This window comes from Schistocerca gregaria, chromosome 4 (genome assembly GCF_023897955.1).
Source record: "Schistocerca gregaria isolate iqSchGreg1 chromosome 4, iqSchGreg1.2, whole genome shotgun sequence".
Taxonomy (NCBI): Eukaryota; Metazoa; Arthropoda; class Insecta; order Orthoptera; family Acrididae; genus Schistocerca; species Schistocerca gregaria.
The window spans coordinates 510,273,806-510,299,956 of record NC_064923.1 but is presented as its reverse complement, the minus strand read 5'-3'; positions in this window follow the sequence as shown (position 1 = coordinate 510,299,956).

The window sequence follows — 26,151 nt, the reverse complement described above, 5'->3', positions numbered from 1 at the left end:
AACTGGTACAGATTGTATGTGTCGCATTGAATTATGCCAATGGGCTCAACTTCACATTCAGAAGAATGACACTTTTATTAATTTGATTTTATTCACTGGTGATGCAACATTTACGAACCATGGAAATGGTAATTTGCATAACATGTGCAGACTTGGCGACTGAAAATCCATGTTGACTGCGGCAAAAAAAAAAGGTCCTTGATCAATGTATAGTGTCAGATCCTGGAGGACAGAATTATAGTCCCCTACTGGCGTTCTACGGATCGGAGCGTGGAAAGTCAGAGCCCTTTATCGGGCAGGTAGGTCAGAAAATTTAAAAATAGGAAATGGATAGGTTATAAGCACAAAATGAAATAGGGGTAATACAGGAGTAGGTCTAATAATGAAAAGGAAAATAGGAATGCGGGTAAACTACTACAAACAGCATGCTGAACGCATTATTGTGGCAAAGATAGATATGAAGCCCATGCCTACTACAGTAGAACAAGTATACAAGCCAACTAGCTCTGCAGATGACGAAGATATTGAACAAATGTATGATGAAATAAAAGAAATTATTCAAATAGTAAAAGGTGACAAAAATTTAATAGTCATGGGTGACTGGAATTCGAGTGTAAGAAAAGGGAGATAAGGATTGGGACTAAGAAATGAAAGAGGAAGCCGCCTGGTAGAATTTTGCACAGAGCACAACTTAATCATAGCTAACACTTGGTTTAAGAATCATGAAAGAAGGTTGTATACATGGAAGAACCCTGGAGATACTAAAAAGTATCAGATAGATTATATAATGGTAAAACAGAGATTTAGGAAGCAGGTTTTAAATTGTAGGACATTTCCAGGGGCAGATGTGGACTCTGACCACAATCTGTTGGTTATGGCCTCTAGATTAAAACTGAAGAAACTGCAAAGAGGTGGGAATTTAAGGAGATGGGACTTAGATAAACTAAAAGAACCAGAGGTTGTACAGAGTTTCAGGGAGAGCATAAGGGAGCAATTGACAGGAATGGGGGAAAGAAATACAGTAGAAGAAGAATGAGTAGCTTGGAGGGATGAAGTAGTGAAGGCAGCAGAGGATCAATCAGGTAAAAAGACGAGGGCTAGTAGAAACCCTTCTGTAACAGAAGAAATATTGAATTTAATTGATGAAAGGAAAAAATATAAAAATGGAGTAAATGAAGCAGGCAAAAAGGAATACAAACGTCTCAAAAATGAGATCGACAGGAAGTGCAAAATGGCTAAGCAGGGATGGCTAGAGGACAAATGTAAGGATGTAGAGGTTATCTCACTAGGGGTAAGATAGATACTGCCTGCAGGAAAATTAAAGAGACCTTAGGAGAAAAGAGAACCACTTGTATGAACATCAAGAGCTCGGACGGAAACCTAGTTCTAAGCAAAGAAGGGAAAGCAGAAAGGTGGAAGGAATATATAGAGGGTCTATACAAGGCCAATGTACTTGAGGACAATATTATGGAAATGGAAGAGGATGTAGATGAAGATGAAATGGGAGATACGATACTGCGTGAAGAGTTTGACAGAGCACTGAAAGACCTGAGTCGAAACAAGGCCCCCGGAGTAGACAACATTCCATTGGAACTACTGACGGCCTTGGGAGAGCCAGTCCTGACAAAACTCTACCATTTGGTGAGCACGATGTATGAAACGGGCGGAATACCCTCAGACTTCAAGAAGAATACAATAAATCCAATCCCAAAGAAACCAGGTGTTGACAGATCTGAAAATTACCGAACAATCATTTTAATAAGCCACAGCTGCAAAATACTAACGCGAATTGTTTACAGACGAATGGAAAAAGTAATAGAAGCCGACCTCTGGGAAGATAAGTTTGGATTCCGTAGAAATACTGGAAAACGTGAGGCAATACTGACCTTACGACTTATCGTAGAAGAAAGATTAAGGAAAGGCAAACCTACGTTTCTAGCAGTTGTAGACTTAGAGAAAGCTTTTGACAATGTTGACTGGAATACTCTCTTTCAAATTCTAAAGGTGTCAGGGGTAAAATACAGGGAGCGAAAGGCTATTTACAATTTGTACAGAAACCCGATGGCAGTTATAAGAGAGACATGAGAGGGAAGCAGTGGTTGGTAGGGGAGTAAGACAGGTTTTTAGCCTCTCCCGGTATTATTCAATCTGTATATTGAGCAAGCAGTAAACGAATCAAAAGAAAAATTCGGAGTAGGTATTAAAATCCATGGAGAAGAAATAAAAAGTTACAGGTTCGCCGGTGACATTGTAATTCTGTCAGAGACTTGGAAGAGCAGTTGAATGGAATGGAAAGTGTCTTGAGAGGAGTATATAAGATGAACATCAACAAAAGCAAAACGAGGATAACGGAATGTAGTCGAATTAAGTCAGGTGATGCTGAGAGAATTAGATTTGGAAACGAGACACTTAAAGTAGTAAAGGAGTTTTGCTATTTGAGGAGCAAAATAACAGATAATGGTCGAAACAGAGAGGATATAAAATGTAGACTGGCAATGGCAAGGAAAGCGTTTCTGAAGAAGAGAAGTTTGTTAACATCGAGTAAAGATTTAAGTGTCAGGAAGTTTTTTATGAAAGTATTTTTTATTGAGTGTTGCCATGTATGGAAGTGAAACATGGACGGTAAATAGTTTGGGCAAGAAGAGAATAGAAGCTTTCGAAATGTGGTGCTACAGAAGAATGCTGAAGATTAGAAGGTTAGATCACATAACTAATGAGGAAGTATTGAATAGGATTGGGGAGAAGAGAAGTTTGTGGCACAACTTGACCAGAAGAAGGGATCGGTTGGTAGGACATGTTCTGAGGCATCAAGGGATCACCAGTTTACTATTGGAGGGTAGCGTGGAGGGTAAAAATCGTAGAGAGGGACCAAGAGATGAATACACTAAGCAGATTCAAAAGGATGTAGGTTGCAGTAGGTACTGGGAGATGAAGAAGCTTGTACAGGGTAGAGTAGCACGGAGAGCTGCATCAAACCAGTCTCAGGACTGAAGACCACAACAACAACAACAACAATTTCATTGAAGGAAATCTTAATGCTAGGAAGTACAACACATACCTCCAAGAAACATTAGGTCTGTTATTCGATGAAATAGTTGTTGTTGTTGTGGTCTTCAGTCCCGAGACTGGTTTGATGCAGCTCTCCATCCTGTGCAAGCTTATTCATCTCCCAGTACCCACTGCAACCCACATCCTTCTGAATCTGGTTAGTGTAGCCACCTCTTGGTCTCCCTCTACGATTTTTACCCTCTACGCTGCCCTCCAGTACTAAAATGGTGATCCTTTGATGCCTCATAACATGTCCTACCAACCGATACCTTCTTCTGGTCAAGTTGTGCCACAAACTTCTCTTCTCCCGAATCCTATTCAATACTTCCTCATTAGTTATGTGATCTACCCATCTAATCTTCAGCATTCTTCTGTAGCACCACATTTCGAAAGCTTCTATTCCCTTCTTGTCCAAACTATTTATCGTCCATTTTTCACTTCCATACATGGCTACACTCCATACAAATTCTTTCAGAAATGACTTCCTGACACTTAAATCTATACTCGATGTTAACAAATTTCTCTTCTTCAGAAACGCTTCCCATGCCATTGCCAGTCTACATTTTATATCCTCTCTACTTCGATCATCATCAGTTATTTTGCTCCCCAAATAGCAAAACTCCTTTACTACTTTAAGTGTCTCATTTTCTAATCGAATTCCCTCAGCATCACCCGACTTAATTCGACTACATTCCATTATCCTCGTTTTGCTTTTGTTGATGTTCATCTTATATCCTTTCAGTGTCTCATTTCCTAATCTAATTCCCTCAGCATCACCCGACTTAATGCGACTACATTCCATTATCCTCGTTTTGCTTTTGTTGATGTTCATCTTATATCCTCCTTTCAATACACTATCCATTCCGTTCAACTGCTCTTCCAAGTCCTTTGCTGTCTTTAACAGAATTACGATGTCATCGGCGAACCTCAAAGTTTTTATCTCTTCTCCATGGATTTTAATACCTACTCCGAATTTTTCTTTTGTTTCCTTTACTGCTTGCTCAATATACAGATTGAATAGCATTGGGGAGAGACTACTACCCTGTCTCGCTCCCTTCCCCACCACTTCTACCCTTTCATGTCCCTCGAATCTTATAAGTGTCATCTGGTTTCTGTACAAATTGTAAATAGCCTTTCGCTCCCTGTATTTTACCCCTGCCACCTTCAGCATTTGATAGAGAGTATTCTAGTCAACATTGTCAAAAGCTTTCTCTAAGTCTACAAATGCTACAAACATAGGTTTGCCCTTCCTTAATTTAGCTTCTAAGATAAGTCGTAGGGTCAGTATTGACTCACGTGATCCAACATTTCTGTGGAATCCAAACTGATCTTCCACCGAGGTCGACTTCTACTAGTTTTTCCCTGCGTCTGTAAAGAATTCGCGTTAGTATTTTGCAGCTGTGACTTATTAAACTGATAGTTCGGCAATTTTCACATCTGTCAACACCGGGTTTCTTTGGGATTGGAATTATTATATTATTATTGAATTCTGAGGGTATATCCCCTGTCTCATACATCTTGCTCACCAGATGGTAGAGTTTTGTCAGGACTGGCTCTCCCAAGGCCGCCAGTAGTTCCAATGGTATGTTGTCTACTCCGGAGGCCTTGTTTCGACTCAGGTCTTTCAGTGCTCTGTCAAACTCTTCACGCAGTATCGTATCTCCCATTTCCTCTTCATCTTCATCCTCTTCCATTTCCATAATATTGTCCTCAAGTTCATCGCCCTTGTATAGACCCTCTATATACTCCTTCCACCTTTCTGCTTTCCCTTCTTTGCTTAGAACTAGGTTTCCGTCCGAGCTCTTGATGTTCATACAAGTGGTTCTCTTTTCTCCTAAGGTCTCTTTAATTTTCCTGCAGGCAGTATCTATCTTACCCCTAGTGAGATAAGCCTCTACATCCTTACATTTGTGCTCTAGCCATCCCTGCTTAGGCATTTAGCACTGGCTGTCTATCTCATTTTTGAGACGTCTGTATTCCTTTTTGCCTGCTTCATTTACTCCATTTTTATATTTTTTCCTTTCATCAATTAAATTCAATATTTCTTCTGTTACACAAGGGTTTCTACTAGCCCTCGTCTTTTTACTTGCTTGATCCTCTGCTGCCTTCACTACTTCATCCCTCCAAGCTACTCATTCTTCTTATACTGTATTTCTTTCCCCCATTCCTGTCAATTGCTCCCTTATGCTCTCCCTGAAACTCTGTACAACCTCTGGTTCTTTTAGTTTATCCAAGTCCCATCTCCTTAAATTCCCACCTCTTTGCAGTTTCTTCAGTTTTAATCTATAGGTCATAACCAACAGATTGTGGTCAGAGTCCACATCTGCCCCTGGAAGTGTCTTACAATTTAAAACCTGGTTCCTAAATCTCTGTCTTACCATTATGTAATCTATCTGATACCTTTTAGTTTCTCCAGGCTTCTTCCATGTATACAGCCTTCTTTTATGATTCTTGAACCAAGTTTTAGCTATGATTAAGTTGTGCTCTGTGCAAAATTCTACCAGGCGGCTTCCCCTTTCATTTCTTTGCCCCAGTCCATATTCACCTGCTACGTTTCCTTCTCTCCCTTTTCCTACTACCGAATTTCAGTCACCCATGACTGTTACATTTTCATCTCCCTTCACTCTCTGAATAATTTGTTTTATTTGATCATTCATTTCTTCAATTTCTTCATCATCTGCAGAGATAGTTGGCATAAAAACTTGTACTAGTGTAGTAGATGTATCTATCTTGGCCACAATAATGCGTTCACTGTGCTGTTTGTAGTAGCTTACCCGCATTTCTATTTTCCTTTTCATTATTAAACCTACTCCTGTATTACCCCTATTTGATTTTGTGCTTATAACCCTTTAGTCACCAGACCAGAAGTCTTGTTCATCCTGCCACCGAACTTCACTAATTCCCACTATATCTAACTTTAACCTATCCTTTTCCCTTTTTAAATTTTCTAACCTACCTGCCCAATAAGGGATGCATTCCACACTCCGATCCGTAGAACACCAGTTTTTTCTTCTTCTGTTAATGACATCCTCTTGAGTAGTCCCCGCCCGGAGATCTGAACGGGGGACTATATTACCTCCGGAATATTTTACCCAAGAGGACGCCATCATCATTCAATCATACAGTAAAGCTGCATGCCCTCGGGAAAAATTACGTCCGTAGTTTACCCATGGCTTTCAGCCGTTCGCAGTACCAGCAAAGCAAGGCCGTTTTGGTTATTGTTACAAGATCAGATCAGTCAATCATCCAGACTGTTGCCCCTGCAACTACTGAAAAGGCTGCTGCCCCTCTTCAGGAACCACACATTTGTCTGGCCTCTCATCAGATTCCGCTTCGTTGTTGTTGCACCTATGGTACGGCTATCTATGTCGCTGAGGCACGCAAGCATCCCCACCAACGGCAAGGTCCATGGTTCGTGGGGGGGAAATACCTTTAGGAACAAGGAAAATGATGTGGTATCACCTCGATGGATATCCTGCACATTTTTCGCTGATGGCTTGAAATGAGTTGCCGAGACAACTCCCAAATCGTTGGATTGGACGCGGAGGAGTTGTGTCGTGGATTGGTCGTTCGCCAGACTTGGCGCCTTTGGGTTTTTTCTTGTAAGGATTCATAAAAGACATTATTTAGAAAGACGTTCCAACTACATTTGAAGATATGCTTGAGAGAATGTGCTTCGATAAGTGCCGAACTGATAAGGAATACCACTCAATCCATGATACGAAGATTTCAGCACTGCATTGATATCAATGGTCATCACTTCGAACACCTTCTGTAAATGGACGTTCATGCCATCTTTTTGATCTTCGGAGACCTTCAGAGACCTTACTGTTACACATCATTGGATTCGTCTCGATAGCCACTATTGAAAATAAGTACCAAACTACAGCATCCCATTTAAAAAAATAAAGTTGACCTTCATGTCTCTAAAGCGACCCCACCTGGCAATAAAAAACCAAAGTCATACAATGGTCCCCATTACCCCATGCAAGTTTTGTCCTGAAACTTTTCAGCTCCTATCATATTTTCGAAGTTATTCTTGGTGGCAATAGTTAGTGACTCACCCTGTATTATTTATGTATAATCAGAAGTGAGGACGAAAATATAATTAGGTTGATGGACTGGATTTGGATATTCTTACAAAGAAGAGATAGAGAAATAGTGGGAGAACGTAGATTGGTGAAAAGGAATATAAGAGTAGCCCCATGGTAGTATTCTGTACTCAACATAATCTTTGCTCACACTAGGTTTGAGAGTCGTAAAAGGAGGCTATAATCACAGAAGGATGTAGATCGATATTCAAATTTTCAGACACACGTTTCAATGAAAAAAGATTTTAACTGAAAAATACTTCCTGGAGCAGATGTGAACTCTGATCATAGCTTCTTAGTAACAAACTGCAGCTTAAAGTGTAAGACGGTAGATAAAAGGAAATAAGAATATAGGATCCGCGACATCTGGAGAAAATAGGAAGTGTTGAGAGCTTCAAAGGAAGCAGCGACTGACTGAAGCTGGTGAAAAACACAGTACAAGACAAATGGATGATATAGTGAAGGTAGTGGAGACTCTCCTAAAAATATGACAACTTCCAGCAGTAACCCTTGAATAACAAACGATCTGAATCAAATGAAATGGAAATAGATGTATAGGTATTTAAAAGTGGGGTTGACGAAAAGCGAAAAATAAACAGCAAAGTAAGTATGGCTAGTTGAGAACCGTACAGGTAAAACTGTAGTACCAAGTATGCCCACGAGAACTGAGGGAAGGAGAGCCAGTTAGACGACTATCAGCTCAGATGAGGAGACAGTGTGTAGGAAACTAGAGAAGAAACTGATGATCACATCGACACCTACTGCATTTGAAAATTTCCTGAAAGGCCAAAATTGGTCAGTCGTGCTACATATAATAAACAGATTAGTTGTGAAAAATCAGTCTAGGAAGAATACTTCAAAACGCCTTTTAACAAATGTACGGCTGTGGTAACCCACATGAAGGAAATGGTCGGAATGAAGAGGACATGGGAGACGCAATACTAAGAGAAGAATTCTATAATTCACTGAAAGTTGTAAATCGGAACAAGTCACCTGGAATACGGCACCTTTCCTCATAACCGTCAAAATCCTTGGGAGACATTGTCTGTCTGTTAGATATGACGGTTATGACACAACAAAAACACGCTCAGACTTCCCAAATAAAGTAATAATGCCAGTACCAGAGAATGCATGTGCCCAGGGTGTGAGAATTACACAGTTGTCAATTTAAAAGTTATGGTCAGAAATTACTAACACGAATTACCTACAGAAGAATAAAACGGCTTGGTGAAGCCAAACCGAGAAGATAGATTATGTTTCAGGAGTGTAAGAACACATGAGGCAATAATGATACTATAGCTTATCAAAGAATATAGATGAAAGACGAGCCTACATTTCTGGTCATGTCATATGGAATACGCTGTTTGAAATTTATAAGGGATAAAATACAGAGAGAGGAAAAATATCTCTACTACTACAGACTGCATTTATGAAAGCCGAAGGGCATGAAAGTGAGTCAATAATTTAGGAGTAAATGAGACAGATATATAGTCTATACGACATCTACGAAATCAGATAGAAAAGTAGAAACGGAATTGAATTTCAGGAAGAATAATTAAAACTTTAAGATATGCTGATGACATCGATAATATGTCAGGGAGTGTAAGGGGCTCTCTTGAAAAGACGATATAAGACGAACATCGACAACAGTAAACTATTCATAACGGAGTGTAGTAGAATTGAGTCAGATACAGAGATTATTAGGATATGAAACACTGAAAGTAAGACGTATGTTTTTCTATTTGGACAGCCGATTGTCGAAGTAAAGAGGATATAAAAGGCGGACTAGTGACGGAAAGAAAAGCATTATGAAGTTCTGCTGGAAAGTTTATATCCATATATGGAAGTGAAACTTGCACGTTAATCAGTACGGAAAACTAAAGAAGAGAGTCTTTTAAATGGTGGTATTATGACGTTACATAAATACCTTGAAGAACAGATGGTACAGAGAATAACCACGGAGTGATACTGACTCCAGTTTGGGAGGAAAGATCTCTGTGGAAGAACTTGACTAAACGAATGTCCTGAGCAATCAAGGGAACGTTAATTTGGAAATGAGCGGAAGTGAGTGGAGGAGAGGGAAAGAGGGAAAGAGAGAGAGAGAGAGAGAGAGAGAGAGAGAGAGAGAGAGAGAGAGAGAGAGAGAATGGGAAAAAGAGGGGGGGAGGCAGTAGATAGCAGTCGTTCTGCAGAGATGAATACATTTGTGTAATTTTGACTAGGAGGGAGAGCTGTTACAAACCGATCGAAATAGGAACCACAACGTTAGTAATACATAATAAGACCATTAGCTGACCTCTGTCAATTCCAGGTGTCCGAAGGATGCCTAATTCAATACAGCAGAGCTCCCTTAAACCACAAATAAACAACGTTGCATAATCGAATGACTTAGCCTGTGATGAGTTTTCCCTGTTCAGCATATATAGATTATCAGCGTCAATTTGGTAGAGTGTCGAACGTTTGTCGGAAAAGTAGTAGGATGAGTCTTACTTTTGAAAGAAAATTTGCTATATGCGTTATACCGTGTTTGAAAAAAGTTAACAATTTTTTACAACGATTACTTTTTATCTTTTTATACATGGTGTTTGGGGAAGAAACTTCAAGCTTTAAACAGTAATGGTATAAGTAATTCATAACAAAAATAATATATGAACATAGGTCTGCAAATGTTTCGTTAGGCGGGGAGAGGGGGGGGGGGGAGGTGGGTATTGAAAGGAACTTTAATTTTGAAAAATTGATGTGCACATCGTGAACGTATACGCTATACAACTGGATTGTAACGTGATTTTCTTGCAAATAATGGGCACGTACATGCCATGTTTACGCTATGCAACCTACCACGTATTATGGTCATGTGACGTACGTAGTACGCTGTACAATCACCCACTGTTTGAGCAGTTGTGCCGTGTAAGTCGCTTTGTGTAGTGTACCGGCGACGGATCGGTTAGCTGTGTAGTGTATGGTGTTAACTGTGGCCGTACAAGCTCTGCTAACAATGCCACACGTCTACAGTAATGAGTAGTACACAGATATTGTGTATGCTTATGGCTTCTGTGACGACAGTGCTACCGCTGCAACAGAAGAATACCACAGGCGCTTTCCGACTCGACGATTGCCTGATCGCAGAATGTTTACCAAAGTGTTTATCACTTTGCGTGCAACAGGCTCTATACCAAGTAGACGTTCTTCGTCCGAGCGTGCACGTCAACAAACTTTGCAAGAACAGGAAGAAATTATCGCAAGTGTTGAGAGAAGTCCCAGTACGAGTATACGAAGAATGTCCCAGCGTATGAATGCCCCACAGACACGTGTATGGGAAACATTACATGCGGAAATCCTGTATCCATTTCACATGCAGAGTGTCTAAAATCTCCACGTTGGGGAAAATGCCCAACCACTTCAATTCTGTCATTGGGTAACTGATAATAGTCATTTCCATACATACTTTTCACTGACGAATCCCAGTTTTCAAGACATGGAATAAACAACACACGCAATAATCGTCGGTGGTGACAGGAAAATGCAAACGCTTCAGTGGATAGCAATTTCCAAGTTCGTGTTGCCATAAAAGTTGCAGCATGATCAGTAACCTTTTGATAGGTCCATTTATTATCAATCAGCGATTGATGGGAGAGAGGTACCTGCATTTTTTGGAAACTTCGTTTCTGGAGGTATTGGAAGACGTCCCTTTAGCCAAGCGACTCGAATGTACTTTCAATATGACGGTGCGCCTTCACATGTTACCTTACGTGTGAGGGACCATCTCAACCGGACTTACCTTATCGCTGGATTGGTCGTGGCCGTGCTCTTAACTGGCCTTACACCTTTAGATTTCTGTTTATGGGTTTGGATGAAATCGGAGGTGCACAAAGTGAAGGTACATACATGAGATGAATTCCTTCGTCACATCATGGACGCTGCTAAATTAATTAGGAACAAACCACAGGCAGTTGAACAAGCAACACAACATGTTATCGCTAGAGCGCAAAAGTGCATTGACGTTTATAGTGGGATATTCGAACCAGTTCCGTGAACTGTACGACATCTGTACGATAAGTGTTAAAGTCGTTTGTAAAAGACGTGGTACGTCTTTTTCAACTGAATACATGCAACATGAATATTGTAATGCATTATGTACTAAATGAAAAGTAAACAAACATTGTGTAGAGGTATGAAATATAACTAAACTTCTCTGTAACATTGTTTTCAAGAAAATCAGGTTATGGTCCAGTTGTATTGCGTACACGTTCACGTTGCACACATAACTTTTTCGGAATTTATGTTCCTTTCAATAACCATACCTCCCAAACGAAGCATTTGCGTACCTATGTTCATATAACATTTTTGTTCAGAATATACTTATACTATCACTGTGTAAAATATTGACCTTTCCTCCCCAAACTCCCTGTATAAGCCCACCACAAGACTGAATACCCTCTAGTGGCGCTACAGGAACATAACCTGGTAAGGAATGTTTATAATTGGAACTGAGACGATTGGCGAAACCATTCTACTGACAATACTGTCCACAACTGAGGTTGACAACGTGCTACTGGTTAGGTCACATATCGTCAGAAACATGCCTCAGTACAGAGGGGCCAAGTGAACACACCGGTGCATGTAGTCAGGATAGCCATTGGAAATCTGCAAATAGTCTCTTGATGCTGGTAAAACATTATTAGAGTTTAATCATGTGTAATAAATATTCAAAAGTTATCGCTCTTAGACACGAGCCTCAGCTGACTCTCATTCAGTTGCGTGTTGGATTCTTCTGACATCTGTCCAGTCAGCATTCTGGCTGCGTCCCCACTTGAGTTTTAGAAGCCCCAGTGCTGTGACAGGTAGCCATTGTCCAGCATGACATGGTCAAAGGCTGGCTGCTGGAGTGCCCTTGACGCCATATGGAATTTTATGATGAGTGTTGACGACCCGTACACGACGTTTTGGTGTCAGTAGTCAAGTGGTCGGTTGATCTCATCTCTAACCCTGGTAGGTTTAAGTTCTCGGAGTTGCCTGAGTATCAAACAGGAACAAGGACCCCAAGAAGCCCTGGTGCTGGTTTTCACACTGAAGTCCAGTGCTGGCAGCACCCTGTGATGCATTGTAGCTGGAAGACAGTAGATCCCTCCATGGCAGGTCGCTGGCAGTATGAAGTCCATCACGTAAAGGCCGTCATCTACAATACATCCTTGACTAGTTCATAGAATGTGCTGGAGCATCTAGGAGAGATTCACTACCGTATCGTAATCATGAGATCGAGTGTTGTTACTGTGATATGATCAATCGCAATGAGTAACTGATGATGGGAGCTGGAGGACTGCAGTGTTTAAAAGGAGCTGGCAAGAGGCCAGGCTCTGAGCATTATATTGTGCTACATTCACTTCACAGGCTGTTAACTGCCGTGTAAACTTCTTGCAGTGTGCTATTGTGGAAGACACAGAGTTCATTGAAACATGTCTTACAAGGTAACGAATATGCTTGTCTCGTTTCCGTTTGGTTTTCTGTTGCACTCTCCTTCCTGCTGAAAGTGTATCCTCACTCAACAGACGATATCGTAATATGTCGATGGCCTGAACCACTTGTGACGTAATGCTTCGCTTCCTGCCTCTGCTCTGCCTCTCGCTTGACTTGAATTTACCTGTGGCAATGTTAATGAGTTTTAATAAAAATTAGTATTTTGTTAACACTTACTGTTCAGCGCTATAACAATACGAAGCAGGATCGCTGTTGTGTTGCGTTCCAAATGCAAACCGGCGTATTATTAAGCAGGTGGTCATAATGTTTTGAATCATGTACGTCTACACTGTACTTCTGTCTGACTGAAAACCGATTATTTTTCTAAGACATTCATTGCAACTGCAAATGGCTCATAGGACAGATATTTTTTATTTCTTTATTGTTGCTGGATTTGTTATTATTATGTGTGTGAGGAACTTGTTAGACAACATAGTGCTTTTGGGTTCGTTTTCTTGATCTTCGATATAGCTCTTATAGCTCTAATTATCCCCATCCCCCACCCCACCATCCGTGGGCTATTATTCTTCCTAGAGTAAAGAAAGCTATGGCACACTCTTTTACGCTGACAAGAATTTTCTGTCTAAGTGTTAATGAGATGTGTTTAGTCTCCAACAAATATGGTATCCTTGTGCACAAGGATTTCTCAGAGTTGATAGTGCACATAAAAATCAACGTATTATTTCTTCTTATGTGCCTAAAGCCTCAGCTGTACACAGCGCTTTAGGCACAGAACGTCATCATAATGAGTACTTTCATAATGACAACATATCGTTTACTCCTTTTGCAGTATCAGTTTCGGGACGCTTTTTACGACAGCACCACAGCTTTTACGAGAGGAGCGCAGACTGTTTCCTGATGCTAATAACACTGGTTGGTAATGAAACATTTTCCTGGAAGTAAAAGGTTTTTCTGGTTTATTTGTGAGTGCTGAGAATGTTCAACACAAGCAGTTTTGCCGCAAATTTTGAATACCTGAGAGGTATGCAAAATGAACCTATTTAATTGTTTTAAAATATCAGTGCTGTTTTTTTAAGGTTTTCAATTTGACCTGCTGCAAAAAGATGTTCACTTGTCTAATCTATAATACTTTTACCCATATATTTCTGTAATATTGTAATGTTTCACGTATTATGTTTTCAAGCAAACTTCATCAACGCGTGATGAAATCGAATGGTGCGTGCTTTTGGGAATTTCATTGCTTCAAGAGACTACATTAATATACCTGAGCACTTCTGAAACATCTGTGGTATGCTTGTCTTGAGAAAGCAGCAACGTACAATGTCAGATGTTGACAAAGAGCCTGATTTGGCGTCCTTTAGCTTAGAGGATGGATGTCAGAACAAGTCATAGGCCATACATGATACAAATAGGACAATCGTGAGAAGACAAGCACTGGTCTCAAAAACGTTGTAGGTAAAGGTGTACTGTTCGATTATAGGGTGGAAACAAAAAGTCTCTGCCTCCACTTCATATAAAACTTGGCGTTATGAAACAATTGATTAAAGTTCTACCTAAAGATGTGACACTTTCAACTCCTTGGCAAGCGTGTTATTGTGGCTATCAGAAGCTAAGACGTTCCGAAACTAATGAAACACGAAAGATTCGATTTAAAATAAATGAAATTTAAAGATCATCTTCGATGTCCTTTGAACAGGTTGTCAACAAGTTTCTTGGCAGTTGGGAAGCTTTTGTTTGCGAGAGTTTGTAAGAAACATACTGAACAACTTCACAGTATTGGATGCCTCAACGAGCTTGTAACTGCACTTTATGGATTCCCACGTCATCTAATTTCTAGAAATTACTGGTGATATGAGTGAGGAACAGGAAGAAACATTCCATCAAAACATCAAACAAATGGAATGGGGGGGGGGGGGGAAGGGGGGGGGGGTACCAGGACCGATACTAAGACATCGTGAAAGCTGAGTACTGCCCTATACTGCACACGGAGTGTCCTCAGTTAGCGCACAGAAGATATCGCAAGTGATCTTTGAAGGGGAGAAAAGCATTTATGTTTATGTCTTTGTTTTAGGGCTGAAGAACATAAAACGTAATTGTTACGTTATGAGCACTTTATTTTATAGTGGTATCAACAAGGTATTTTCGAGTGTATATGTGTTGTGGAAATTTTATGGGTCATCGTTATTACTTTGTGAAAACACATTAAGCGATAAGAGAAACAATTAGCATTTGTGAACTATGCATACCAAAAAATCATTAGAACCACGTAAAACGTTTAAGCAATTCCAATGCGTAAATTTCTTGACCTATGTAGTTTCTGCACTGTCCTCGTTTATCTTCAACAAATATGGATTAATTCCCTTTCTCAAGAAACAGAGGGAAATAAAGAATGTTGTGAAAAATTAGCTTTTGATGGTATAGCCGTGTGTCAGTGTCAACAACAATGAAGCAACTTGTTTAATGCAGTAGGAGCAACGCCGAATGTGAGCTCGAAGCACGAGCGGAGGAAACGCTCCAAAGTGTAGATAGAACAGTTAGGGGCCAGCCAGGACAGGTAAATTGCGAGGGTACTTAAATTCGTATCCGGTGCTCGTCTATTGAAAGGTAGTTGGTCAACTGACGAAGGCAAAGAGGTCGATTACCAAAACACTGTGCCTGCAGGAGGCTCATATCTAGCCGTACACCCGTGAACTAAACTTTCGCCACCTGCCTCACGTGAAATTGTAGGAAGATAAAATAATTTATGAAAAATTCAAAGGAGGTCAAATTTGTATGGATATTAAATGGAATGATGGCATAAGCACAATCATGCATAGGAGACTGTTGACAGAGCACTTTGTGTGTCCCGTCTCAGCGAATTGGACACGTCAGTGGCAACCATACAAAATAGAGCTAAAAAGCTGTTCTGAAGAGATGCATGAATGCTTGTTTCAAATGGCTCTGAGCCCAATAGGACTTAACACCCGAGGTCATCAGTCCCCTAGAACTTAGAACTACTTAAACCTAACTAACCTAAGGAAATCACATACATCCGTGCACGAGGCAGGATTCTAACCTGCGACAGTAGCGGTTGCGCAGTTCCAGACTGAAGCACCTAGAACCGCTCGACCACTCCGGCCGGCCTGCATGAATGCTCACAGGGTTATTTGAGAGTAAAGGGTGACTCCGGCAGTGTGACGGATCACGAATCAGTGGCCTCTTACATGTATCGGGGGAAAGTTCTTCCCTTCACCCAAGGCCCAACTTGACTTGGAGAAGTTTCACGATATAAATGACACTTCAGGGAGATCCCACAAGAAAGGGTAATTGAATTAAATCCCTTAAAAACGAACACAATTTATTAGTTAGTAAGCAGGTGAATTATCATCAGACTCTGACTTCGTTCAGCAAGAGAAAAGTTCCCGATCTATTTCATACTTCCAAAATTACACAAAGTTCTTGGAATGCATCTAAATTCCAAGGAGTAAAACACGAAACTCGTGCTGAAAACTTTTCTTCAATATTACTTAGGTACAACTGTTCATCGTAAACTGTTACCACACAAATCAAACTCTTCGATCATTTCAAAATACCGATATTTAACACCAATATATGCTGTAAAGCAGCTTCGATTATATTTGGTATAAAACACATCCAATGCGTACCTTTCCCCTAACCAACCATAAATGATCATTAATTTCAACTATATTTCATTAATGAAATCTGAGCTTACATATATACAATTAGCGTTATTCCAACATGATGACAAAAGATAAGATTACAATGAATCAAGTTTTTCATATTAATTTCTTCAGCGACGTTCTCTTCGGAACTCCACGGCGATTGGCAAATTGTATATCTGCAGTCGGTGATAACGCCTTTGGGGTCCAGTTTCTTGATCCACTGGACATCCATGGAACTGGACTTTGTAAAAAGAAATCAGCGTCCACGAAATTTCCCGAAATCTGTAGCTCCTCCAGGTCTCAGGAGTAATTGTAGCCATCTCCGTTATTTTCCTGAGCACTACAGCAGCGTTCCTCAAACTTTCTGTATTCGTGAACCAATTTTCACTCCTAATTTTCGATGCCCCTCTTTCTTCGTACGATTGTATTTAGAAGCTAAAGTTACAAAGTTACATACCATACAAATTACCGAGAATAAGTAAATTTATTAAGCCGGCCGCGTTAGCCAAGCTGTTCTAGGCGCTTCAGTCCGGAACCGCGCGACCACTACTGTCGCAGGTTCGAATCCTGCCTCGGGCATGGATGTGTGTGATGTCCTTAGGTTAGTTAGGTTTAAGTAGTTCTTAGTTCTAGTGGACTGATGACCTCAGATGTTAAGTCCCATAGTGCTCATAGCCATTGAAACCATTAAATTTATTAGTGTTTCACAATAACGATCTGATACATTGACAAAATGAAAATCGATGGCCCTCTATTGCTCTGTCCTAGACGTAGCGCAAAGATAGCCCCGAAGGTCTCCTTAATTTCCGAAAAGTAAGTCTTGATGCACTACATGACAAGTACCGAAATCAAAAGACGAATTAGTAATAAATCGCTATTTTAATTTTGAGCTGTGTGGATTTTAAGTGTTTTCTGCACCAAACCAACCTAAGAAATTTTGGTCTTAGTCAAAGCGGTAGGTGGATCAAAGCAAAATGTCCAGACACTTTGTGGCCAAAATGGTACTGAAACAGAGGATGGCAGTCTAAAGGCCGAAATACTAAATGTCTTCTTCCAAAGCTGTTTCACAGAGGAAGACAGCACTGTAGTTCCTTCTCTAGATTGTCGCACAGGTGACAAAATGGTAGATATCGAAATAGACGACAGTGGGATAGAGAAACAATTAAAATCGCTCAACAGAGGAAAGGCCGCTGGACCTGATGGGATACCAGCTCGATTTTACACAGAGTACGCGAAGGAACTTGACCCCCTTCTTGTAGCGGTGTACCGTAGGTCTCTAGAAGGTCGTAGCGTTCCAAAGGATTGGAAAAGGGCACAGGTCATCCCCGTTTTCAAGAAGGGACGTCGAACAGATGTGCAGAACTATAGACCTATATCTCTAACGTCGATCAGTTGTAGAATTTTGGAACATGCATTATGTTCGAGTATAATGTCTTTTCTGGAGACTAGAAATCTACTCTGTAAGAATCAGCTTGGGTTTCGAAAAAGACGGTCGTGTGAAACCCAGCTCGCGCTATTCGTCCACGAGACTAAGAGGGTCATAGACACGGGTTCACAGGTGGAAGCCGTGTTTCTTGACTTCCGCAAGGCGTTTGACACACTTCCCCACAGTCGTTTAATGAACAAAGTAAGAGCATACGGACTATCAGACCAATTATGTGAGTGGATTGAGGAGTTCCTAGAGAACAGAACTCTGCAAGTCATTCTCAATGGAGAGAAGTCTTCCGAAGTAAGAGTGATTTCAGGTGTGCCGCAGGGGAGTGTCATAGGACCGTTGCTATTCACAATATACATAAATGACCTGGTGGATGACATCGGAAGTTCACTGTGGCTTTTTGCAGATGATGCTGTGGTGTATCGACAGGTTGCAACAATGTAAAATTGTACTGAAATGCAGGAGGATCTGCAGCGAATTGACGCATGGTGCAGGGAATGGCAATTGAATCTCAATGTAGACAAGTGTAATGTGCTGCGAATACATAGAAAGATAGGTCCCTTATCATTTAGCTACAAAATAGCAGGTCAGCAACTGGAAGCAGTTAATTCCATAAATTATCTGGGAGTACGCATTAGGAGTGATTTAAAATGGAATGATCGCATAAAATTGATAGTTGGTAAAGCAAATGCCAGATTGAGATTCATTGGAAGAATCCTAAGGAAATGCAATCCGAAAACAAAGGAAGTAGGTTACAGTACGCTTGTCCGCCCACTGCTTGAATACTGCTCAACAGTGTGGGATCCGTAGCAGATAGGGTTGATAGAAGAGATAGAGAAGATCCAATGGAGAGCAGCGCGCTTCGTTACAGGATCATTTAGTAATCGCGAAAGCGTTACGGAGACGATAGATAAACTTCAGTGGAAGACTCTGCAGGAGAGACGCTCAGTAGCTCGGTACAGGCTTTTGTTACTGTTTCGAGAACATACCTTCACCGAAGAGTCAAGCAGTATATTGCTCCCTCCTACGTATATCTTGCGAAGAGACCATGAGGATAAAATCAGAGAGATTACAGCCCACACAGAATCATACCGACAATCCTTCTTTCCACGAACAATACGAGACTGGAATAGAAGGGAGAACCGATAGAGGTACTCAGGGTACACACACCGTCTGGTGGCTTGCGGAGTATGGATGTAGATGTAGATGTAGACTGTTTTCTTTGCCGACATCCTGTCTCTGCGATACTGGATTTTCTGCGTAGGGTGCTTTGAAGACAAAATGTAAATCTCAGTTAAATAAAGAAAAAGAAATCAGAGTGTCTCTTATTAATTCCTCCTTCGAGAAACGCAACTCTGCAAACTAGACACAAGGGAGTGACTAATAATTACAATATTTGTTTTTAATAGTGGCTTAAAATGTTAATTAGTAAATTAATTTTGACGAAATAAAACTCAGGTGAACAGCCTGGTATGAGTGTGCATAGGACACAATATTTCGGCAATCGACGACGTTGCCATCATCAGGTGCGCTGATGTACTGACCGGCGGTGGGCCGGCGCCAGGTATACATAGGACAATCCTCCTCCCGCTCCGCCCTCAGTCGCTTCCTATGAGTCGGTGCGGTCCGTGTCCCGCGCGCAGTCCAAGTACAGCTTCCGTTCTCCCGCCATCTGGGCGCTGCGTCCTAGGTCCTCTCGTTCAGGAGGCTCTGCCGGCACCGCTCTCGTTATTCTTCCCTCCTCCCCCGAAGTCGGTACACTCTGGGAAAAATCGTTTTTCTTCTTAATCAGGACGATCACGGGTTTCCAGTCCTTGCTAAGGGTGTAACCGCTGTCACGATTTAGTTGTGGCTCCCTTACTCTGATCTCTATGGCTTCTTATAACACAGTCCCAGTATTTGGTAGTCTGTGTGACGACCTTGGTTTGGTCATAATCCATGCTGTGGAGTTCCGACAGGCAATGCTCAGCGATTGCCGACTTACTGGGCTGTGGCAGTCTAGTGTGCCGTTGAGGTTCTCGGCATCGGTCCTCAATGATACGAATGGTTTGCCCAATGTATACACTACAGCAATGGCAATGTATCTGATGAACCCCTGATTTATGTAGGCCAAGGTTGTTCTTGACACTACCAAGAAGGCTCTTTGTTTTGCCTGGAGGACGGAAGATAGTTTTCACTTGGTGTTTACGTAAAATGCGTCAAATGTATCCTGATAAGGCCCCACAGAACGGAATAATAGTCAAGGCCTCCTCCTCCTGAGGTTCGTCCTCAGTTTCCGCCGGTGCTGCAAGTGTGGGATGTAGAGTCTTACGAATTTGCTATTCCTTGTAACCGTTCCTCCGAAACACGGTCTTTAGATGTTCCAATTCTTGTTGGAGACTGTCCCTGTTGGAGAAAGTGTGAGCAAGCCATTCTTTTGTGCCGGGTGGTGGCAGCCATCCGCATGTAGGTACAAATCGGTGTGCGTCTTGTGCCTATACACGCTGTGGTCCAAAGTACCGTCAGCTCGTCTTCTAATCAAAACATCTAGGAAAGAGAGCATCCCATCCGTTTCGATCTCCATGGTGAAATTAATATTCTCGTGTTTGAAGTTGAGATGTGTGAGGAAGTCTGCCAGTTTATCTCTTACATGTGGCCACATAACGAAGGCTAAAAAATGGTTCAAATGGCTCTAAGCACTATGCGACTTAACCTCTGAGGTCATCAGTCGCCTAGAACTTAGAACTAATTAAACCTAACTAACCTAAGGACATCACACACCTCCATGCCCAAGGCAGGATTCGAACCTGCGACCGTAGCGGTCGCTCGGTTCTAGACTGGAGCGCCTAGAACCGTACGGCCACTCCAGCCGGCCATAACGAAAATATCATCCACATATTTAAAGAAACATGTGGGTTTTAGACATGCTGATTCAATAGATTCCTCCTTGAAATGTTCCATGTACATATTTGCGACAACGTGTGACAGTGGGCTCCCCATGGGTACTCCTTCTGTCTGCTCGTAGTATTTACCGTCAAGTAAGATGTAAGTTGATGTCAGAACATGTCTGAAAGGGTTGGTGGTCTCTTCGTCAAATTTGTGTTCTAAGGATTCTTGTAACGGAGCTTTAGTGAATAGAGATACCACGTCGAAGCTCACCAATATGTCAGATTCCTCAAGCGCAAGGTTGCTGATGGATCCTAAGAAATCCAAGGAGTTGCGGATATGGTGTGTACATCTTCCATCGTAAGGGCTAAATAGTTGTTTGAGGAGCTTGGCGAGAAGGAATCTTGGGGCACCAATATTGGTGACAATGGGACGTAACGGAATCGATTCCTTGTGCACTTTCGGCATTCCGTAAAGTGTAGGAGGAACAGCAGCCCTCGGGCGTAGCTTCTTGGTAATCTCTTCAGGGAAGCCTCAATCCTTGAGATGCGCCAGAGTCTTGCTCTCGACCCTCTTGGTAGGATCGGTGTCAATCTTGTGAAATGCGCTGTCACCAAGTAGGCCCCGCATCTTCTCAGCATAATCCTCTCGGGATAGGATCACTGTTATGTTGCCCTTGTCTGCAGGTAATATTAATATGTCTGGATCTTCTCTTAGCTCCCGTATGGCGGCTCTCCCACTGTAGGAGATGTTCGGTTTCATCAGCTTTGTTTTGGTTAGAGCTCTGCAGGTTTCGCGACGAACTTCTTCAGCAGCTTCAGGTGGAAGTCGAGCAGCTGTTTGTTCCACTGTGCTAAAGATGTCATCAATGTGTACATCTTTAGGAGTCGGAGCGAAATTCAATCCTTTCTTAAGAACCGAAACAGCGTCATCATCCAGTTCCTTGTTAGTGAGATTGATGATGGTCTTTGCGCTGCCATCAAAGGTTGTTTCTCCGATATACGTCCAAACTTGGATGCCTGTCGTTCGGCTGACTTCCTCTGGGTTGAGTCCACTGTGGTCCATGTGACACCATCAACCCAGTCCGACGTCCAGGGGTTGAACCGGTTGCTCAGTTGTAGATATAACTGTAGGAGTTCTTTGTTGGTAGTTTACAAACGCCACTGCGTGATGCGAACTCTCTCTCGTACCAAAGGTAGGCTGGCATGTTTCTTGATCCTTCTGTCATTCTTGACCTAGCAAAAGAAGAACTACATCAAATGAATTCTGCCCTACTGATACAGTCCTGTTATAAGCTCATTACATCAGTGGTAAAGTGGATTTTAATTTTTTTTATTTTGTTTGAATGTACTTTGCTTTTATTTTCTTTCAGTGAATTGAACTAATTTTAAATACATACTTCTTTTTTTATACAATAATCTCGTTCCTTCCTCCTTCCAAACCATCAACCTCCCCCCTTGCCACCCGTTTTGTGTTACATTCCGCGCTAACGGTTCGCACCGCTGCACTAGAGAATGCCAATAAACCAGGAAAGGCACTATAAGCGAACATTTACAAGTGAAGAAATTGAAAACACTTATTTGGTAGTCTGGAAGATAGATCCGACCTGTCCAGGAAGACAAAATTAGACCCATTCCTGATCGCATTATGGCGACCAAGTGGTCATCATCCTCCTAGTGCCCAATAGGCCTATGTGAATATCTATCTACATCTACATGGATAATCTGCAAATCACATGTAAGTGCCTGGCAGAGGGTTTATCGAACCACCTTCACAATTCTCTCTTATAACAATCTCGTATAGCGCGCGGAAAGAATTAACACCTATATCTTTCCTATGAGCTCTGATTTCCCTAATTTTATCGCGGTGATCATTCCTCTCTATGTAGGTCGGTGTCAACAAAATATTTTCGCATTTGAAGGAGAAGTTGGTGATTGGAATTTCGTGAACAGTGAAACGTCCCCTTGGAAAACTTATACAAGACTGTGCTTAAACTGACACACAATATTTTTAGCGCAACGCAATCTGACTTTCCAAAACCCCTACAAAAGAATGGCCCTGACTAACATTAACCTATACGTTTCACAAATCACTTACCTCACAGAAAAAAAATGGTTCAAATGGCTCTGAGCACTATGGGACTTAACATCTGTGGTCATCAGTCCCCTAGAACTTAGAACTACTTAAACCTAGCTAACCTAAGGACGTCACACACATCCATGCCCGAGGCAGGATTCGAACCTGCGACCGTAGCAGTCGCGCGGTTCCGGACTGAGCGCCTTAACCGCGAGACCACCGCGGCCGGCTTACCTCACAGAAATCTTGGTTACTCGAACTACTGCTATACAGCGAGCACCACTACTACCAGCTAAATAAAAGATTCAAACTACGGAAGGCACTAACTACTGATAGGTATAGTTAGCAAATGAAAGATTTTAATAGAGAACAATGTATTTACCTTAATAGGCATAATATATATAGCAGTTCATGACATCCAGTCTTACAAATTTCAAAACCCCGCCATCTCTCTCCCCACATCCACCACAGCTGGCGGCTCACTTCCAAATGCACAACGCTATGCGCCGCTAACAGCCAACTGCCCAACGCTACAATGGCGAGTATTACAACAATGCCAACCAGCCACAGACTGCACACAGCACAGCCAGTGATTTTCATACAGAGGTGGTGTTACAAAAAAAAAAAACCTAAACAGCCTACTTACATAGCCCCCACACTCCCCCAAAAAATTTTACAAATTGTTTAGGTCACTGGCCAATACAGAATTGAAAAAATTTTTCATAATTATAATTACAATAAAAAAGAAATCAAATGCACACACTTATCGATACAGCGTTGGTCAAAAGCTAAAATTTTCTCGCAGTCCATAATGACAGTCCTGATCGTTCACCACAGTAAAATAGCAGTGTTTTTGATCAATGGCTGAGCATTAAAAGAAAGTGCACACTGAAGTAGTGGATTTCCATGCAGTCTTGAAGAAATTGTTTTGTCCTTCCAATGGAAAGACAGTGCTGACTCTTGACATGCGAACAGGTAATGGACCACAATGGACCAAACCTACTGCAGAGTCAGTCGATGTTGAAGACTATTGGTAGTAAGGTCATCACAGAGCAGACCCACTGTAATCCTGGTAGAGTTTATGGTATTGGTGGGCCACCAGAGGCGCAGACGCAATGTAGACCTTGTAGAGACGGCCAACAGCCATCTGTTGCGACTGTGCAGGTGCACAATCACCCACAAATAATCTTGCAGAGAATATAGCAAGTCCATAAACCACCACTTGTGCATTCACTAAGTTTTTGGAATTGTCCTTAGAACCAGCAATGCTGTTAACCAGTCCTTTGCTGAATTATCAACATATGTGCAAACACTATCAGTCCCTACTTCTCACATATTGTCCATATACTATGACCAACAGAAACGTGTGCAGTGAAATGTAAATTACAAGTTACTTAATTTGATGAACTGGTGTCAATTACAATTTTATAAGATGAGAATACAATAACAAAGGTACAAAATACATCATTAAAGAACATAATAGTACAGATGACTTTTGTAGTAACAGGGGCTTTACAAAAGAATAGAAATAAACATGCACATCAGTGTTACAAAAATTATGACATAAGTACATACATAAAGATCAGAATAAATTTTGAAACATAAACTTCACACATGAGAATTAAAACAGAACAGAATTAATAATGTCTAACATCTTTACAAAGTAAATAACATATTATTAACGCAAATTATATTTGAGGATAACAGCATTCCTCATCATAGTTCACGTAGCTGAGTATTAGAAAAATTCTGCAATGTAAGTATTATCAGATAAATATATAAAGATCGGAAGAACAAAAATACACAAAGGTACACAAACAAATAGTGGGATAACACAAGGAAAGGACAGGGTTTGTTTTCAGTGTAACATTTGGTACTGCAGTCCAACCCAAAACTTCATTCCACAGATCTTTCGTCTTATTTCAACATTTGTTTCCACCCAAAAAATTCTATCCAAGCATGCTTTTTGTATTAATAAGTTCACATATTTCTTACCTCACTATTTATTTTCCATTATCTTACATCATCATTTATTTCCAAGAATATCCTATCTAAACCTGTTGTCCCTAAACCCTACTTTCTTTTGTTCCTATCCTCTTTCAAAATACATGTTTTGCCAAACCATTTTCTTATAGCTTCTCAATGCATTCCTTCCAATTCATCGCAACTCATTCTCTTATATAGTCTACCCCCTCTTAAGCTAACTTAAATCTAATGAGTTCAGATGCTTAACTAAGGGACAAGGCAATGCAGCAGCACAAAACAATTAATACAAACAGCAATGACAAAAAAATGGAAGTAAGCAAAGCAAGCAGCAATAAATGTAATAACTTATACCTAAACATGACAAACAGACAAGCAGAAAAAATAGTACACTAAAGACAACAACGCAGATAAGGGAAATGTATATTCACATCTTAATGTCTATGTAATTAAAGTGGTGCACCAAAAAATCTTATTCTATGAAATAAATTACCAAGTACTTGAAAAGAAAATTATGTATGCAGTTCCTGTGAAGGGAAATGTCTTTTTGTGCTCCCTCATTTTTTGGGACTTATATCACATTATTATTATATACTGGATCTGTAGACAGAAAATATTTATATTAGTACATCTATAAAATTTTATTTTTACCAAAGCTGCATTGCAGCTAGAAACTAGATATTAAACAAAATAGGCAAAGCAAGATGTGAAACGTCATTCGCTAGTCATAAGATATTTCATAATGCAGTAAACAATCTTCCAACCAGCGAGACAATAGACATGAAACGTTTCTCATCATTTCATTTCAGTAAATATCATAAATTAAGAACACAACAATGTAATCATGTTTTCAAGTTTGAGGGTGTCGTATTTACGATGCTTTCTATAAAGGAATGTTAATAGCGAGGATAATGGCCTCTTTTTTTTCTCTCCACCTGTGCCTCTGACAGGCACACACTAATGGCTTTTTTCAAGGCGTCTGTCGCGCAGCTGGATGCCCACGACGCATTACGTGCGGTGGTCACTTAACTTTCTTACCGAAATATTTACGACAGCAGTTTCCGCTACAGTGACAGTCTCATATAAAAAATTTCACAGGTCAAGAATTTGCGTTACACATCTGTAGAAAAAAAATCCTATTGATATAACAGCATCAAAAAAATTTTCGTCGGCATTGTAATACATTCACACATTTACATACATTTCATAACTCTTAAAGTACGATTCTTGGTTTCCAACAACCTTATTCACAAACCAGAGTCCCTAACCACTACTCATTATTCCTTACCTTATTCGTCGACACTTCTTCAATATTTCATCATAACAGATATGTAGCATAAACAAATAACTCATATAGCATCTGCTTATTGATCATAAACATACCGCAACAGCACAGTACATATCGTCATCATAACATCATAAAACCTCGGCAAAATCTCAAAATCATCATAGCTTTCTGCAATAACGTCAAAATCTAAAAAATATTCTCTGCTCATTTCAATAGTGTCATCTACCT